The sequence below is a fragment of the Salvia splendens genome, chromosome 11 (genome assembly GCF_004379255.2).
Source record: "Salvia splendens isolate huo1 chromosome 11, SspV2, whole genome shotgun sequence".
Lineage (NCBI taxonomy): Eukaryota > Viridiplantae > Streptophyta > Magnoliopsida > Lamiales > Lamiaceae > Salvia > Salvia splendens.
Genome location: NC_056042.1, coordinates 7,990,485 through 8,005,805, shown reverse-complemented (window position 1 = coordinate 8,005,805; position 15,321 = coordinate 7,990,485). Strand labels below are relative to the sequence as shown.

Genomic DNA, 15,321 nt, shown 5'->3' with positions numbered 1-15,321 from the left:
AAATTTATTGAAGAGTGAAAAAGCATTTTTATTTCTTAGATAAAAATCAATATATACAATATGAAGAATTTCAAGCTAATAAGTTACAAAGAAGGACACACCAACTAGTATCGAGTTTTGCATACAAATTTAAAAGAAATTCGCAGTCGCACTACGCTAATACAACTCGAGGTCCCTAGCAACTACGTTGATCTTCATCACTAGGCCGTCTCGGCCCAGTATCTCAGACAAGCCGAGAGGGCGAGATCGCGAGGAAGGGCAGCCTCGGTAGCCAGCCTCTGCTCCTGCCAAAAGCGCACGAAAAGGAGTTGGAAGGTATGGAATAAAATGCAAGATAACAAACAATTTAGTGAAGGTAAGAGGCAACACTACCTTTTAGAGGAGGACCAAGGGGATGCCAAATTAGGGAAGATAGATGGCAACAACCCCTGCACTCCCCAGCCCTAACCGAAGGCTGCCATGGAGCAATATCAGCCTTTTTAGCCGCGGCAGCCTGCAAAGCGCAGCTAACAACCCACATCCTTGTTGTATACCTGCAATTCAACACCAAGATTCAGGTAAAAGTGCGGCAGCATCAAAGGAAAAAGAAGTTACTGCAAGAAGAGAACAAAATACTATAGCAACTCCATTTATATCACGAGTACATACCCATAAACCACAAGAATATGTTAGCAAAGAGCCAAAGAATCAAAATGCATCTCTGCCAAAATCCTAACAAACTCCAAGTACACAAGAAGGGTCTATAAAACCCCTCGGTTTTACTTCTTTCACCACCTCATATCATTTTCAAGATAGGCAGAAAAAAAGAGTGAGAGGGGGGCTGAAAATAGAGACAAGAATCAGAGCAAGTAAGGAGGTAATTTCTACCCTCTTCTCCTTCTTCCAAACTCAAACATGAATCATATTAGCATATAGAGCACCACCACTTCACGGGAAAATCGGGTTTCTAGGCCAGTTGGCTTTAGAAATAACGGAAATGTACCAGTTTTGTTATCTGTTCCATTTATGGGAAACACGCCAACCGCATAGGCGTTTTTATAAGTAAAACACGCCAACAACAGTGGCATGTTTAACGTAAAGACGCCAACAAAGTTGGCGTCTTTTAATTTCATCGTATTTTAGTCGTATTTTTTAAAAATACAGTTTTGAGTGTAACACGCCAATGGGATTGACGTTTATACTTATAAAAGACGCCAACGAGGTCGGCGAGTTTAAGAGAAGACGCCAATACCAGTGGCGGCTTTATACAGATCTGATATATCCCCTTCTCCTCCCCCAAATCGCGAAAAACTCAGCCACAACACACACACAATCGCGATTTTATCTGCTCCACGCGAATTCGCCCTCCATCCATCTATCGGTGCTATTTTCCCCCAAATTTGTATATTATTATTTTCGGTTAGTATGCTTATCTTTTACATTATTTGAGTAATTGTTGGATAGTTAGCTAGAGTTTGTAATTGGTTGTGAATTGAGTTGAAATATTGTGTTGAAATATTGTGTAGATTTATTATTTAGCATATTTGATTGCTTGGATGACATTATTGTTGCTTAATAGTTGAGATATTGGTGTTGAGTTAGGGTATAAATATGGATTAACAACCTAAACCCTAGTGTTGTTCTTGCTTAAAATTCGGGCAACTTGTTATGATTTATATGAGTTTTAAAGTGTATTGCATTATTTGGGTTCAATATTGACAAATTATTGAAATTGTTTATGTCGATGTATATTGGTTAGTTTGTTTTGTGTAATATTGTGTAGGCGAATTGTTATTAATTTTGCGTAACTTTGTGTAGGCGAATTATGGCATCATCTTTTAGTGCTCGCAGAAGACTATTATGTGGTCCTGAGGACCCATCTGTACTATATTTTCAGAGACAACACGTCTCTAACAATATATGGGCTGGAGAACCCTCACAAGACCTACGCTGCAGAAGGTACGAAGGTATCATTTGGGATGTTCCCATACATCCTCGTGTCTTGGCGATTGTAGACATGATGGGGTTTGGGGGGATGTTGAGGTGTGGTAAACCGAAAGATATTGACCACCATCTCATCACCACTTTGATTGAACGCTGGAGGCCAGAGACGCACACGTTTCACTTTTCAGTCGGTGACTGTGACATTAGAAGACGTGGAGGTCTTGTGGTGCCTCAACACTGACGGTGAAGCTCTGACGGGTTACATCCCTACTAAGGATGTAAACCATTGGAAGGAGGTTTGTCTGAATTTTCTTGGCTTTATACCAGATCAAGTTGATTTGAAAGAAATGAACTGGAAGCAGACAGCCTTATCAGCTCAATTGAGGATTGAGTTGAGTGATGATCACGAAGAGTACATGTACGCGCAACGTGCTCGTGTGTATTGTCTGTTGTTACTTTGTGGTTTGTTGATCCCTAACGCATCTGGTAATAAAATTCCATTTTCCTACATTCAATTTTTCATGGATATAGAACGATGTAGTACCTATAGCTGGGGTGGTGCGACTCTTGCATGCCTGTACCACAATTTATGTGAAGCTGCACTTGGTAAGATAACCGATGTTGGGGGTGCTCTTGTACCACAATTTATGTGAAGCTGCACTTGGTAAGAGGACCGATGTTGGGGGTGCTCTTACATTGTTACAGTTGTGGGCTTGGGAGAAAATCCCAATTATTAGGCCGATAATGCTAAATCCCGTGCCTATAGACTACCTACCATGTGCAATCGAGTAAGTTGTTAACTAATTAATTTTTAAAGCATATTTTTTAATAATTGACGTGTTATTCGCTCATAATTTATTTTTTGTAGATGGACTGATCCGGCCTCTTATGTAAAAGCACCCGGGCATTGCATTGAAACTTTTAGAGAGCAGTTCTCTAGAATGCATGCCGACCAAGTAATTTACATAACCTAAATTGGTGTTTGTATGACGTTTTGGTTGAACTTGTTTTGACTAAATTTGTGTCTTATGTAGTTTATTTGGAGGCCGTATGTCCACCGAAACCTGCCGGATGTTTGTGTTGCCGGTCGTCCTATATGGACGTCGAGCACAACCATTATTTGCTGGAATCTGGTTGAGCCATACGTGCCAGAGTGAGTGTTGCGACAATTTGGGATTGTCCAACCCTATATCCTGCTTGTCAACAGGTTCCACGGTGCTGATTTTTTGAAACAGGATCGACGTGGCCAGTGTTATGAAAATCGCGCTTGGGGCGCGCTTGGGGCGTGGGGCGGTCAGGGCGCGGCTGTAGTCGCCCCAGCCACCCTGGGCCGAACGATATTCATGGGGAGGGCTGGGGCGAGACTGGGGCGGGTTGGAGCGAGCCGGGGCGGTTGGGGCGGCTGAAGCGCAGGCGGGCGACGGTGGAGCGACGAAGTTTCTCTGTAGAGAGAGAAGAAGAGAGATGAAGCTGATCTTTTCTTTTTATTAATATTTTAATACAATGAAGTCCTTTTGATAAAACTTAGGCACACACCACCGCCTCTTACCTCCAATCAGTTCAACTTTTTACTTTTTCACTTTTGTATAATATTAATTTATTATCACTGCAAACTTTTCATCTTTCCTCAAAATAAATTAATTATAAAATTCATTTTAAGTATCAAAATAAATTAATTATAAAATTCATTTTAAGTATCAAAACAAGTAAATAGACTGTAATTCCTTCAATAATTATTTTCTAGCCAATGTAAAGATTGAAATTTAATTTTTTTTCCTTCCTATTACGTAAGTATAATTATTTATATATTAGTGAACTATATTTAATCATTATTATTACTAATATATAAATAATAAATAATTTTACGTCCCGATTCGTGGGTCCCTCGCCCCAGCGCCCCGCGACTCGGGGTCCAGCCTCAGCGCCCCGGACCGACCCGCGACCCTAACAACACTGGACGTGGCAAAGCTGGACGAAATTGGGTTGACTGGCACGCCAATCATTTACAGGCTTGGGATAATAGGCACGACACGGTGTACGTGGATTTGGAGTACTCAATGGAGCCTATTGCACTTGATGAGTACATGGATTGGTTTCGCCGGATAACCGTGGTGTACATAACAAAACCTGACGTGCATGCTCAGGAGGGCTTCTAGCAAACGGCAACCTCTCATAACTACGCGGTAAATTGAAACAACTATTCATTATTTTATTTCATATGATGAAATATATTTAACTTTAAAAATTGTAGGTGGAGACGCTACACAGAATACGCCACTATCTTAGTGAGCAAGACATGTCAGGACATCCAGCTTTGTACACTATTTCTAGGATGGTTGAAGACGGCCTGCACATATCTGGGGAACCTGAGATGATGGACTGTCGTCCTTCCCAGCGGTCTGAGCTGGGCATTGACATGCCCGTGAGGCAAAAAGGGAAGCGGCGTGGTAAGAAGAAAGCGGGTGAAGAGTCGTCATCCGCAAGGATGGTAGTGGATTCCGATGACAGCTTTATGCCTCCACCTCCATCAAGCTCCGTCGTTCGAGGACGGCATTCAGTTAGCCACACTGGTGGAACCGGTGAAGATATCGGTCTAAGTGATGTCCCCCAATCTCCACCTCGTTCTTCTGTGCGAGACGACTTCTTTGGCGCTGATTTACAGAACATGGTTGTGCAAGATACTCCTCCGTCTCGTCTCCCTACCTCTAGAATCGGGAAGGGAATCCGTGGTTTGTTTATGCGGAAAAGGCGGGACGATTGAACATTTAACAAGTATTTAGTTGAATTGATCATTATAGCTTTATAACAATTTTTGTGTTCATTTCTCCAGTTGAACATTGTTATGGTTTATTAAAAACGACACTCTCCCTGACGTCTGAACTTTTTATATTAGGAATTTGATACATCCTCTTGATATTGGTGTTTTTTCATTGTTTTGGATAAATGAAATTAGTACTCCCTAATTAAAATGAAAAAAAGAGAATAAAGAGATAGAGGAAAGGGCGACAATTTTCTGAAAACGCCAATCTAATTGGCGTCTCTAAGATGGAGAAATTTTAGACAATTTCTTCGTTGAATGAAGTCGACATTCTGTAAAAACTCGCCGATCACATTGGCGTTTTTCATGGAAAAACGCCAATCACATTGGCGTCTCTAAGATGGATAAATTTTTGCCAATTTTTTCGACGAAAGAACCAGACATTCTGTAAAAACTCGCCAGCCACATTGGCGTGTTTCTACAAAAACGCCAATCTAATTGGCGTCTCTAAGATGGAGAAATTTTAGACAATTTCTTCGTTGAATGAAGTCGACATTCTGTAAAAACTTGCCGATCACATTGGCGATTTTTATAACACGCCAATTACATTGGCGTTTTTCAATGAAAAACGCCAATCACATTGGCGTCTCTAAGATGGATAAATTTTTGCCAATTTTTTCGACGAAAGAACCAGACATTCTGTATAAACTCGCCAGCCACATTGGCGTGTTTCTACAAAAACGCCAATGAAGTTGGCGTTTTTGAATAAAAAACCGACAAAGTTTCAGAGAAAAAACGCCAGCCATAAATACAGAAGTCCAAATATTACACAATACATAAGTACAAACAGAAGACCGAGGATTATAAACAAAACAATGTTCAATTCGACTAAATTGTTGTTAAACGTTCAATTGTCTCGCCTTTTCCGCGTAAAAAAGCTACGGATACCCTTCCCGATTCTGGCGGTTGAGAGTCTAGACGGATGAGTATCTTGCACAACGACATTCTCTAAATCAACCCCGAAAAAATCGTCTCGCACAAAAGCCCGAGGTGGAGAATGTTGGACATCACTAAGACCGATGTCTTCGCCTGTACCACCAATGTGGCTGACGGAATGACGACCTCGAACTGCAGATCTTGGTGGAGGTGGAGGCAGAAAATCGTTATCGGCATCAGCAGTGTGGCTGACAGAATGACGACCTCGAACTGCAGATCTTGGTGGAGGTGGAGGCATAAAATCGTCAGCAGCATCATCTACCAACTGAGTATCCATCCTTGAAAGAGCATTCGGGCAGTTGCGCCTGTCGTGACCTGGTTGACGGCAATGTTTAATCCGGCGTTGGGCTCGTGGCTGGTCAGCTTTTCGGACATCCATCTGATTAGGAATCCTAGTAGTACGGTATCGACCGCGACTTTTAGGCATTAACTGAGCTCGTGAACATTGCAAAGTCCATTCAGGAACGACCCAATAATCTTGGTGTCTGGGTGGATTGAACACCGTAGAATATTGGTGTACCCAAACACTTGTGCGGTATACGGGATCAACAAGCGACAGCATGTTGTCGTTTCTAAACCGCACAACTGCCGCTGCATGTGAACATGGAAGTCTCCACATCTGCCACTTTTGACATTTGCAGTGCGACTCCAAGTACTTTACCTTCCACTTATTAGCGCCATTTCCACCAATTCGACGCTTTGTTCGAACCACATAATGGCCTGCAATTGTGTTGGGTGCTCTCACATTATGTAATTGACCTTTTGCATCATTTTTTCACACCTTTTCATGCGCCCACGGGGTAAGTGGTGTGGCACACTGTGTTGATGCAATTGACCGGTCGTTGAACCATTCTATTGTCCTCCAGAATATCATATCAATGCAAGCTTTAATTGGAAGTTGTCATGCGCCTCTCAACACATTGTTGTAAGATTCCACCATATTAGTGGTCACCTCACCCCATCTTTTGTGTTTGTCGACCACGTTGGCGTATTTTATCAAAACGACATTCTACCCGGCGTTTTTACTTGAATAAACACGCCAACGAAAAAGGCGTTTTCTATTATACACGCCAATGCGAATGGCGTTTTATACTCAATACTGTATTTATAAAAAATACGACTAAAATACGTTGCAATTAAAAGACGCCAACGTAGTTGGCGTTTTTACTTATAGAAACGCCAATGCGGTTGGCGTTTTTTCCATATATGGAACAGATAACGAAACGGGTACATTTCCGTTATTTCTGAGGCCAACTGGCCTAGAAATGCGATTTTCCCACCACTTCACAATCACCAAATGATAGAAGTAAATGAAGAAAACATTAACTGCTGCACACAACCCTCTGTCTCTTTCGAATGGTCATGTTTAGAATAAGGGAGTTTTCCTTTCATTACACTTCTGCAATACAGACACACACGCTAGAGACTCACCCCACTAAAAATAAGCAAGACACATCAGAGAAACCTTAATTTAAGGGCAGAAGCCATCTTGTTTATACAAATTTTCGTTTCAACTCTGCGAATCCCTCTCAATCGGTAAAATGCAAGTTCAAATTTTTGGCATAAGGGTCAGTGGTCGAATCTGCCCATGCTCATCTTCCCTAAAATCTAAGAATCTACAATCATAATATTAGAATGGAATAAGGTAGAAAGCTTAGCTTAAGAGGAGGGAAGTACGGCGCCGAGCAGACGGTGCCGGCTGAGATGACGGGCGACGGAGTCTCGGTGCAGAGGCGGCGGTGATTAGTTGTCGCGACAGCGGCGGTGCAGCCGAGAGAAAGGGAGAGATCTCCTTGAAGTCGATCGTCCCTCGTCGGAGACCGGCGGTGGACTGTCGCAACGGAAGAAAATCAGCGAGAGAGAGAAAGAGAAAACGGATAACCGGCGGCGTGAGGAAGACGCCGACCGGAGCAGCGACCGCAGGACGGCGACGGGGGAGGCGCGCTGCTCCTTTTCCATCGGTCTAGATCCCCTTTCCGATTGGAGGTTTGTTTTGGAAGTTGAATTGGGAGATGAGAAAGAGAGAGGGTGCAGCGACGAGTGTTAAGGAAAAGGGCGAGTATGTCTTTCTTTTTTTTCCTTCTTTTGCAATTTGGGCCATTTTGCAATTGGGCCAGGGAGTATAATAAAAAAAAGAAGGGAAAGGAAAGTTGGACCCTTTCATTTTAATGGGCCACGTTTTTATTAGAAAGAAATGGGCCACTGCCCTTAATAATTTTGGGACAATGGAATTTAAATCCTTGAACCACGAAAAATGTTAGCCATTTTAATACTTGACCAATAAATGATTAAAGCATACTTTTATTAGTCAAACTAAGTATTTCAAAGTACTTAAGGAAAAAAATTCTGGGAACTTACTATACTTGAAGAGTTCGGCAAGATCCCGAATAAATTAAAACGTTTGATTTAATTAATGACTAAAGATATATGGTTTTAGAAGGAAGAAAGCAAAAAAAAAGCACACGCTTAGGAATGCATACACGCTAAATAAATAATTATTTAAGTCTAAATTAAGTATATTATTTGTTTATGAAGGGGCGTCATCGCACGACAAGTAAAATCAAGTCAAGGAACGCTCGTTTGAAAGTTTAAGCAAACGAGGTGGGCTCTTCTTTCTTTTTAAGCGTGTTTTATGTGAAAACATGATTTATTTTGAATGAGTTGTCATACCATGTTTTGTTTATGATTACCTATCTCTTGGCTATGTCAAACCAGTTTAATCGAATTCGGGTCTCAGTAGGGCCGCAAACCCTACTCGGACTAGTGTACACATAGGGACCGTGTGCTAGCGCCAGGTTGGCCGGTCCGGTGATCGTGGAATGTGGCCACATTCCCGGTTCACACAGATTAGATATGGTACATCATCAGAAGTTTAAATGACTGCAGTCTATTATCAGAAAGAAATAACAGTTTTAGTGACCGGGACTTGTTTTTCAGAAAAATCCCGCGTTCACTCAGCTTGGCTGACAACTAAAAGAGAAATGTTTTCGGCATGAGCCCACTGAGTGCATCAAGTACTCAGCCCTGCATATTGTTTTCCTTAATGTGCAGGTTGATCGTTGTCAATGCCAAGGAGGTGTTGGGACAGAAGACTAAGTAGGTAGGAAGATAGTTGGTGTAGTATGTCTTCATACATATTACATCTGTCTTGGTACTCTTCCGTTGCGCAAATTTAGAACTTGTTTTTAGCAAAGACAAATGTCCCATAACTACTCTGATTCAGTATGATTTGTACCCTTAACACATTTCAGGCAATGTTTCCTTTGAGTTAAGCATCTTATGATGAGTTGAGACAGTTTCAGTAAGATTTAGTCGCGATATAGCTACACTTTCTTTGACTAGGGAGTTGTGGTTGTGACAATAACATAGAAAACTTAGAAATATTCATGTTTAGGGACATTAGACCGAGTTGCCTATGATGAAAACTTCGTTTATGTGTTGGTTGAGTTGACTTGATGCATTGATTTGAAGGTTTAGTGAAAAGGTGCATAAATAATGAATTGCTTGTTTGCCTTGAATCATGCTTATACCTTGTGGACTTGAGCCATAAATTTAATTCTTGTGTGATTTATCTGCATTCATGTATTTGTTTCTAGAACTTGCTCCTAGTCTGCCTTAGTCCACATATTGTTTAAATGATAAAAGAGAACGTTAGGCCATCCTTCTTAGCCATTTTGAGCCTTTAAAGCCTTTTTCTTTGGAAACTAAATAAAGGGGGAATATTCATACACTCTTGGGGAATTTTTGTTTATATTTTGTGAAAAGAGTTGGAGAGATAAGGTAGAACGAAAGTAGTGTGTTTAAATGTGAAAGTTGCATAGACTTCTATGGTTTATATTAGATATATTGTTGTGCAAAATAAATAAAAAAAGGATGTACAAAAAAAATTGAAAAGAAAAGAGAAAGAAAAATCAAAGGAATTTGGGAAGTGAGAAGAAATCTGGACAAAGTCTAGAATTTACTGAGATTTGAATTATTGGTGGGGTGCTATATTTGGTGTAGTAGAAATTGATCACTTTTGCTATGATTGGGTTTAGTCACTTTTTAACCCAAATTTCCTCACCTTACCAAAGAGCCTACATTATAACCTAAAATAAAGACCTTTCGGATTTTGATTTTAATCACGAAAAGTAGAAAAGAGATTAGACTTTGAGCAAGCCGATGGTAAACTTTGGATGATTTGTATTCTTTGTCAAACTCTTTATTTTTATTGTAATTTTTGAGGCAACTATGAAGTCTAATTCTTAACATCCGTGTTTCTTAATTTATTTTTCTCTAGTTTTGTTTAAGGAAAACAAAAGGAAAACAAATAATTAAGTTTGTGGGAGTAGACAAACATGGATTTTGCATGTTTTTAAGGACTATGTTTGACTTATTTTAAATGTCAATCATGCAAAATATGTTCTAAAATTGCATATATTATACATTTGGTATTTTTGACGTGTTTGTTGATAAATGATAGAAAAAGACAGAAAAAAGGTGCAAAAAGGCCAAGGTGCAGCGGCCTCAGTTCAAGCAGAGTTTCCTAGCAGTGTTGAAGTCCAATCAGTGATTATTGCATACTATTCTCTTCGTCTTTGAAAGAGCTTCGTATGGATATCTTGCACGTCTCAATCGGAGTTCTTCGGAAAAGGTTATGACCATTCTACGAACATTGCGCAGTGCAGTCAAAGCTGACGGAAATTTAGGCAAAAAATCAGAGAAGAAAATAATTGTCCAAATCTCTCCCATTCCTTGAAGGCCACTAAAATTATCAAAAAATAAACCTTTTCCAACCTATAAATACCTCTAACCTAATTCATAATCTTCATCTCAGAGCTTTCAATCCTTCCCTCTCTACATCTTCTTCCATCACATATTCCACACATAATTCATCCATCTTCCATTGGAGCGAAGCTCTGCAGATCCAGGCAAGAGAAGACTGGAGATTGAAGATTCAACCTTGGGTTTTATATATTTCTTTCACGTCTCAGTACTTTAATTGGTGTATTTACTTGTCTATGACTCGAACATCTTTTATAGAATTTTTGGTGAAGATATTCAATTGATTTTCCTTGTTAGCTCTTGCAATTATTTGATTTATCCTTGTGCTTTCTATGTTCAATTGATTATCTACCTCTTGAATACATGTTAGAGTTGATTAGAGTACTCGGGAGATGAAATAATTAACTTGGAAAATGGATAATTCACACTTTAATTCAATAGAACTCGGAAGAGTTGAGGTTTCATGTGAGGTCATTTTTGTGCCGTGGAGATGGTGTTCTCCCAAGGTTTATAACATGCGCACGGTCGGTTCCGGCGGTTGAACGCGCCGTGAGCCGGAACCGGCGGTTCAGGAGACCGGAAGCCCGGACCTGGCGCGAGTTCCGGAACGAACCCATCGCAATGTCGGGGTTCGCGGTGCGATGTTCAAGGTTCAGAGATATTTCGGAAACCGGAGATCAGTCAGCCGGATATATATATGATACATAGATAGAATTAGCCTTCAAGAATTTAAGCTCTTGATGCCACAAATCACACAAGTCAACAATGGTAAATCTATCAAAATAAATGGGCTTCTCTAATACAATCATGTCTAAGGGAGCATCACAAGGAGACAAGGATAGTGCACTTGAACCTTGGGCAAGGAGTTCATCCACTTGCCCACGTTCCTCTTGATCTTTCTCCGGGGGCGTAGTTTTCAAGCCTTGTACCACTTGGTGCTTCACTTCCACGTCTTTAATTTTACTCACTACAAAGTCATCATCACAAGAAGACATAAAAGAAGTGTTAGTGGGTAAGAACTTATTTTCCTCACCAAGGGCAAGAGGCAAAGGCGCATTTGGTGCCCACCCAAGGATGGCCTTTGAATCTAACAAACACCATTGGCTCACTTGTGCTTGTGGCTTTTCTCTCATGTGGTATTTTTCTTTTCTCTCACCCCCACCACTCTCTCTTGACTTTTGCACCTCACTCTCTTGTCTTTTATCACGCTCTCTTGGTTTTTTAGACCCACTTTCACTCTCAAGCATTCTCTCTCTCTATTTCTCTCGTTCTTTTTCTCCACTAATTTGGTTTAAGCTCATCAAAGAAGGGACATTTCCATACACATCAAGAAACTCATGCGAGAAATGAAAAGAATGGGATGTAGTCAAATGAGTTGATGGGGTACCCATTAGGTTTGTGTCAACACCACCATGTCGATAGGTAGGCCTCAACCAAGCTCTATGTGGGACTTCTTCTTCAATGGGCCTTTCAAATCCCTTATGGCTAACATGATCTCTCACCCTCCTAGAATACCACTCTCCATGAGACTTTGGAGCTCGTTTCCCACTGCCTCCCCTATCAAGTCCATCTTCATGGTACCTTGATTCATAGTCACATCTATCATCATCATTCATTCCACACTCCTTGCCAACATACTCTCTATAGTCTCCATTACCCCTCAACACTACATGTTCTATGCCGGAAGCTTTGAGATGTAGATGATCACTTTTAGGAGAGACGGATCTTGATGCACGGACCTCCTTTAATGCTCCAACCAAGGTGTTTTGATTGAATGTCCATCGGGTCTCAAATTCCCTCACTTCTTCTTGGAAATCTTGCTTGAGATCACGCTTGAGATCTGACATCATTTGAGCCATAAAGCTCACAAGGTCCCCCTCGGGTGTAGGATGGTTCAAGTTTGCTTACTCCCCTTCTGCACTTGTCCCCGCCATTTTGTTGGACCGGCGAGGAAGCATAGATTAAATTTCTGCAATAAGACAAAAACTAAGGACTAGCCCAAGTGTGGTTAGTGAAAAACAAAGAAAAAAAGATTTAAGAAGGTGGCCTTAACCAAGATGTCCCAACCCCCAACCCCTCCCCCCCCACAAAAAAGTCACTCCCCAATATCACTCGGAAGAAGGTTTAGAGTATAGTAAAAGGTGGTTTCACTCACACTCGCAACTCTAATTCCAAGTTTTAGGGTGCTTGAGGTGGATCAATAAAGGTATACCTTTTGGCAAACAAAAATCAAGAAGACATAACACATAAACACATATAAGCAAATTGCAAGTAGGTTCAAGGCCTTAAGCAAAACACACACAAGTCATATATGAAAGTTGGAAATGTAGTAAACATGGACTGAGCTTTAGGAATTTATTTTTGTAAGGTTCCCCAACCCAAAAATGGTTGAAATTTGTGTATAGCTTCACTTTTTAGTGTATTTCAAGGATAAAATAGCCCCAACAGGTCATATTTTCATATAGGGTATATTTTTCACTTTTTCTAAAACTATTCAAAAACATGGCTCATGTATTCAATCGATCAGATCCCTAGGAAAACGAAGGTGTTTTTGGCTGAATTTTGTAGTTAAGTGGCTAACATATCAAGGTATCATCACATAAAATTTCAGCTCAATCCAACAACAATAGATCAATCTGATCAGCAATCACATATAGGCTAAAACAAGGAAACACCAAGGCTAAAGTAAAAATCAAAGAAACAAAAGATCAAACAGCTAGTGGGTACTAGGCTCTAGATACCAAATGATATGGATCCATGTAATTCACGATCCATTAACCCAAGGAAAAAACCCAATAGTAGATGCTTGATCAAATATTTTTGGTGAAGTAGATTTTCAATTTATCAAAATAAACAAAGACAAATCATAGATCCAACAAGAACTAATGAATCTAAGATGAAACAAGAAGGATTAACATTGGATAGTGTGGAAATTGGAATACAAAGTCATTGATGAAGTAAGCTAATGCACTTACAACATAACTAACATGCATTCATGGCTAGATCTTCAAGGCAACCACAATCATCAAAGCATACTTCACTAGGAATTGATGAACCAAACAACCTAAATCTAGGAATTAGATGAAAATCCTCTTCAAGAGGAACAAATCTCTCAAGTATATGATTTAAGCAAAAACTCCAAGAATAAAATGGGAAAAATGGGTATTTATAGTTTAGGCCCAAATCCCAAGAAAAATCCCAAGAAAAAGGCCCGCTAGGTTCAGTATACTGAAAAGCATGTTTCGAGCGAGTTCGCGCGAATAGAATCTTGCTTGTATACGGAAAAACTCTATAATCCACTTTTAACTTGATTCAGTATTATTTGAGCAGTTTGCATGAATAGAATCAGTATATTATCACATTGTGTTTGCTTGTGCGTTTATAAGATGTTTTATAAACATTTAAATGCATAAGAAGTAAACAAAGCCTAAGTCTTTTGCTTAGTAGACTGGTTATGGACCGCGTCCAATTTAAGGTAACTACAGTCGGTTCTATGCAATGCTTTGCAAAAGAAAAAGAAGAATTTCACAACCTAGATAGGCTTTGGCTACCTATCGCGAAAGGTTGCAATGTCAGTCCGATTATTTCTAAGCCTTATTGAAATAAGATGACGTTGGTGTGGTATAGCACTGCATGGATCTAACAGCAAGACGTGTCTTTATGCTATCTACTGAAAGACTAGGTCTTGATAAATATCTATTTCTTAATCAATGTACGTTAGCATTGAGCATACGATATTGAGTATCTACTACTTTGACTTACCAAAGGTGCGGATTTTTTGTCACCCAACGATCCAGGTATATTGGGTAGTGGTGATCATTATCTATCGGTGCTAGGATTGCTATTATGTTGAATCGTGCACGGGGCGAGTCTCGTTTGATGATGTCCTCAAGAGGAGCTTGAACAAGGTTTTATTATTCGGAAACTGGCCAGTTAGAGTTTTATTACTCTATGAATAATAAATAAGTGTTTCTTGCTTAGTCCACTCTTGGAATTAATAAGATGTTAATTAATTAAGTCCATAGCAGACTTTAATTAATTAATGGACATTTATATCTTAAGCGCGAGAAATAAATAATAAACAAAATGGAAACCCGGATTACTTGTAATTTTGGATTTGGATGGGGAGGTCAATATTACTTCTGTAGTGACTGCTCGTAATATTCCAATATAAGCTTGTATTAAATTGTGGGTTCAATTTAATTAGTAAAAAGCTAATTGAGGGAGCCCATATCCAAAACCTTCCATAGATCCCTGACTGGACCCAATCTGAACTATTATAAATAGGATAATAAAGGAGAGACAATAAGATGATTTTCCACACTGAAAATTTCGTTCCTTCTCTCTACTGAAGGAGACGAAAATTCTCTCTCTTCCTCCGTGAGGAATTTGTGTCTTCTTTATTCGAGTCCTAGTGTTTCGATAAGATCAGCCCACACTGATTTCGGAATACAGTTCGGGACACCAGTCAGAAGATCTGTGGTCTAGTATTGAAGATCATCGTGGAGAAGGCGCGAGTAATCGACGATTCTTTGGAGAATCAAATCGGTAACTTTAAACCGTAGAATTTATGTTTTAGGGTTTATATTCTTTAAGCATGAATTATTTGCGTTCTAGCATGCAATTCTGTGTTAACATGTGAATAGATTAATTCCATAATCGGTCAAATAGATCCTACGTCTGATTTATTTGTTTTGTACAAGTCTTCCGCTGTGCAGGTGGCTCCAAAACCCCAACAGTGGCAACATAGGTACCCGTCCTGGTAGCCTGTTTCTTCCTTCATTTTTCAGCAAGTTCCTCATCGTGGGCTCCCCGTTCTTCCCGGACGCCTCCAGCATGGCCTTTTGTACAAAAGTAGAGAGTCCATCCCGTAGTCGCCT

The 15,321-nt window shown here is 40.1% G+C and overlaps 1 long non-coding RNA gene across 1 annotated transcript; it reads right to left on the bottom strand.

The window, feature by feature from the left end:
- Window positions 1-7: 7 nt before the first annotated feature.
- LOC121755173 lies at window positions 8-5,980 on the bottom strand. Its single transcript, XR_006040649.1, has 2 exons — window positions 373-5,980; window positions 8-284 (listed from the first exon to the last, which is right to left on the bottom strand). It is a non-coding gene; the product is annotated as an uncharacterized LOC121755173 (long non-coding RNA).
- Window positions 5,981-15,321: the final 9,341 nt, after the last annotated feature.